The sequence below is a fragment of the Podarcis muralis genome, chromosome 13 (genome assembly GCF_964188315.1).
Source record: "Podarcis muralis chromosome 13, rPodMur119.hap1.1, whole genome shotgun sequence".
In the NCBI taxonomy this organism is placed as follows: domain Eukaryota; kingdom Metazoa; phylum Chordata; class Lepidosauria; order Squamata; family Lacertidae; genus Podarcis; species Podarcis muralis.
Window position 1 is genome coordinate 22,523,901 of NC_135667.1, and position 5,037 is coordinate 22,528,937.

Sequence of the window (5,037 nt, forward strand, 5' to 3'; positions counted from 1 at the left end):
AGATGGTCTTTCAACGTGCCAAGAAACACTAGAACAACTGTGGAAGGTGACTTTATCCAGGGCACATCAATATGGCGATGTCTCCAATTGCAGTGCGGGTTGAGGTCAGGTGAGAGGCCATCACTGGCAGACAGCGTAAAATACAGTTTCAAGGCGCTGGTGTCTCCTTGGGCGAAGACGAGGCAACAGAAGAGTGCCAAGGTCGAACGCAAGAAATCAAAGAAGTTGGACCCTTCCACTGTGGATCTGGAAGCAACCTGTAAGACACTAGAGGACACTGCAATATTTCTTCCTTCCAGAAATGAAGTTCAGCAGGCATAAAATTCCTGTTGCCAAATAACCAGGGTGACCAATCTAAGATGTGCTTCATAAAATTGACAAGTCCTGGCCTGTATCAAAGATGGGGCACTTTGTGCTGGAGTGACATTGCTGTGCGGTAGATCTGCACGGCGCACGAAAATGGCCCACTTTGCCACATCCAAAGCAGGTTTTATCCTTTGCAGGATTCTGGGACACGGTGGAGGACAGAGCCATGGCTAGCAGGCAAGCTTTGTGCGTCTCAGTGCCCACTGACTGGCAGGCTTTAAGCATATCTGCAATGGCTATATTGGGAGTTGTCATCAAAGGGCGTAGTGCTTGCTTACAGTCCTCATTAGCATTATCAAACGCAAGCTGGCGTACGATCACTTCCTGGGCTGCTACATCCTGAACTTGCCGTTTAAGGGTGTTATACAAGCGATCGACAAATTGTCCATAGGGCTTTGTAGGGCCCTGTCTGATGCTGCCACCGCACTCATTCTTGTCATCAGGAACAGAGGACAAAGCTTCTTGGGCGGCAGCAGTGGTGGCTGCCCAATACATAGGATCAAGGGCCAACTGTTGGGCAATAGTAAGAAAATTGCCTTCGCCAGTTAAGCCATCAAGAACATCAGTTTGGTTCAGCATAATGGGGGCTGGGGGTGCAGGGCCATTGTCCTTGACAGAAGAATACAGTTCCTTTATGAATCTCAAATCAAACTGTTCGTGCCGGGCTGGGCCTCCCCCCAGAGCGGCAGGAGCTATCACAGGAAAAAGATTAGGAGTTGTAGAATCAAAAGCCAACAACGGAGCAGCGGTGCGGAGAGATTCTTGAAGAGGAGTAGTAACGGGAGGCACAGGAAGCGAAGAGTGCGGAGAATGCAGGGGAGGGACAAGAGGAGCCGAAGGAGAAATGTCCGGCGGTTCAGGAGGTAGATAATGCGATGGTTCCGAGGAAGGCAACGTGAGAGGCAAAGACGATGGAGGAGCCAGGAAAACAGGTGGAACAGGCAATGTGGAACAGGCAGCCAGGAGGATATTGGCTGGAGTCAAACTGGACATTGCTTTGTAAACTTTACACCAGGCATCCAAAACTTTGACATCAATTTGAGAATGGTTGTGGAAAAAATGTCCTACTTTTTCCCAGTTTTTTAAATCCAAAGTGGCATCCTGGGGGTACCAGGGGCAATGAGTGTCCAGAGCTTGTATAAGCGCCTTGAGATCGGCATCAAGTACAACAAGGTTGTTACTGGCAAGAAGGAACTTAAGTTCATCAAAAAATTTCTGTTGTGGCGCTGAAAGAGACTGCCCCATAACAGCAAATGGAGCGGGAGCACTCACCCGGGATCCGAAGTGGATGAAAGACGCGTCTGGAGCCCTTCCCGGGCGGGGTGAGCGCTGAACGATTGCAAGAGTAGCGAAAAGAGCAGGGAGCAACTTACCAGGGATCCTCGGAAGGATGAATGGCGCCTGAAGCCCTTGCCGGGCGAGGTAAGTGCTGATAAGTCCGTAACGAAGTCCAGAATCAATCACACGGGGTAGCAAGGGAGCACTCACCGGGATCCGAAGCGGATGAAAGACGTGTGGTGAGCGCTGAACGATGAGAAACAACGTGGAGTCCGAAGGTAGTCACACGGGGCACCAAATGTCGAGAGGCTGCTCGACATCAATAATCAGTCTCACGCCAAGTTGGATTCAAAGAGCCTAATAGCCAGCCTTTATTGAGCACAGCAAAAAATACATCCTCTCTACCTCCAGCCCAACGCTTGCTCTGCCTGGTACAAGATAAGTAACAATCACAAAAATGCAACCTTGCCCCTGCCCACAGACAAGGAGGGTACTATCCTACGTTAGCCAATCAGTAATCTAGCACGAAGTGTTCACGCGCTCATCATGCTCCAAGCAATATCTCGTGCTGCAAAATCACCCTGCAATAATAACTTTGCTCATGCTCTTATGTACAAGCAACCATTTTCCCACAAGTGTCTCCATGTCAGGCTGGTAGGAATTTTTTTCTGAAACCCAGGAGAGCCACTAATAGTCAGTGTAGACAAAACTGAACTAGGTGTGTCAATAGTCTGACTTTTCATAAAACAGCTTCCTATGTTCCTATCATAATTCACACTTACCGGATTCATTCTTAAACCAGTTGCCCCAGGATTTTCATGGTAATTCCAGAACAACTTAAATTTCTTCTTTTAAATTATTTGACTTTCATTTGTGTAGCACCTTTCTATATTACTGCACACAAGGCGGTTTACAAGCTGAAGAAACAACAAAATAGACAATAAAGATCATATACCTAATAACAATCTGATCCAATACAAAAAAGTCATAATAAAAACATAACTTTAAAATAAACAACATATAAATTAAAGCAATATTCAATAATCCATTAGAATATAAAAGTAAACAGTAAAGTTTACTTAATTAAACAGTTTCAATAAAAATTTAATAAATTATAATCAATGAAAATAATGGCAAGTCACAATTCATAAAATACCACAAATGGCCCAAGGTTTGGAAGGAATGGCGCAAGATTTTCCACCACCTGAGGATGATGATTCAAAAAATAAGAACATCAGCACTGCATACCTTATGAAAAAGTATCCTGTCCACCTTGCATACAAAAGGTGCACCATTTAATTCCTGGCATCTCCTGACAGGGATGGGAACAATTCCTGCCTGAAACCCTGGAAAGCTGCCACCAAAACATGAGCTTTTTGGGCCAGTGGAATGACTCTGTGTAAGACAGCTTCCTGTGCTTAATGTGATCTATTTATTTATTCCAAATATTTCTATCCTGCTGTCCTGTTCAAAAACAAACAAACAAACAAAACAAAAACCAACTTGAGGCACTGTGCAACAAATGTGGGAAATGATAACGCCGCAGAAAAGAGAGAAGCAATCAAAAAGTTTGAAGTAAGGAGCACAGGAGCTAAAAACAGCATTCCACATTCTCATTCCCAAACCTAGACATATTGGGTAGTTTCCCAGTGTTGCTCCTATCCGGAGTAGGTCCACTGAAAATAATGGGCATGCATGACTCACTTAGTTTATTTCATTTTAACTGAAAAGTTATAGGCAACCCTATTGGTCCTATACAGAAGAGGTCCATGCAAATCCCTGGTATTTTATGGCCTTGGCTTTTCCAGTTCGGTCCTCTTCCTGCTGTCACGTAGACACCATTGCCCATATTTAAAACCCCTCCGCTAAAGCATAGAAACAAATGATCTCATGATAACAAAGAACTATTGAATTGTATAAATACATGAAACATCCCAGCATACACAAACACCTTCCTGCATTCATGTCAGAGCTCTTGCTGGATAACTACCATGATATTCTGTTAAATCAGCAGGACCTGTTTCCACATAATGGGCTTAAAATAGGGGCAAATGCATGCTTAATGACAGGTCTGTTTTTCTGACTTTTCCTCATGGGAGGCACCCTACCTTCTCTGCTCCAAGGCTTCCTCCGCCTTTACATCTCTGGTTTGGCACTTCGTAATTTTGCACCTACCTACACTAATCTTCTTACCAAGTTCTTATTATGAACTTAAATAAGTATTTATTAACCCACACATTTCCTCCCACTCTGTGCTTCCCATGGTTGTGATGTATTGATAATAATAAAGTGACAGTCTGGTTAAATTTGACGCTCAGGGAATCTAATGTGGAAGGATCTCAGAGATTCTACTGAACGACTCTGTGAAACAGCAGAATGTGCACATGTCGGCAGCCTGCATGCAGTTGGCTCAAGTCAGTGTGAAAAGGTTGCTGGTCCTTAGGCCAAGCCATACTCCTGTCCTTCCTTTGGAGGTGAATAATTTAATGCAATGATGGGGAACTGGATTTGGTCACCAGAGCAGTCCTTCTCTTCCCCACCCCCTGCTGGCTAAGTTTGGCGGGGCTGCCCAACTCTCAGTCACCTGACAATCCCAATGACATCAGATGACCATTTTCACCCACATGGCTTGGAATTAAGCTGTATGGGTGCAAACCCCAATGATTAGCTACATTTGGGAGCTTGCAAACCCCATTTTGGCCCCATGATGTCTACTGCTGACCACACCTGCTATGTTATCAGGTGTAAGACAGGTGGACATTTGTCCAAAATGACTTTCTGGGCAAAATGAGGATTGGTGGACCATAAAGCACATGGACCAGATATTTGTAGAGCAGGAGGTCCTGGGTTCAGTTCTTGCTATCTCTAGTAAAAAGATCAGGTAGTAGATATTTATAGTCTCAGGCAACATGGAAGGCTTAAAAAGAGGATTAGATAAATTCATGAAGAATGAGACCTTTCAGGCAACATTTGACCTCCAGTCTGCAGGGACCTCACCTGTTCTCCAGGAATTCTCAAATATTATAGACAAAGGCCCTGAGATTAAAGCTGCAGGCTCCCTTAGTAACCTTAGGTGCTGCTCATCAGGCCCTGTAGATCTGAATTCATTTAAAGTAACTACCATATTTTTTGCTCTATAAGACTCACTTTTTCCCTCCTAAAAAGTAAGGGGAAATGTGTATGCATCTTATGGAGCGAATGCAGGCTGTGCAGCTAACCCAGAAGCCAGAACAGCAAGAGCGATTGCTGTTTTCACTGCACAGCGATCCCTCTTGCTGTTCTGGCTTCTGAGATTCAGAATATTTTTTTTCTTGTTTTCCTCCTCCAAAAACTCCAAAGTCTTGTGGTCTGGTGCGTCTTATAGAGCGAAAAATACGGTAGGTGTTCTCTTAC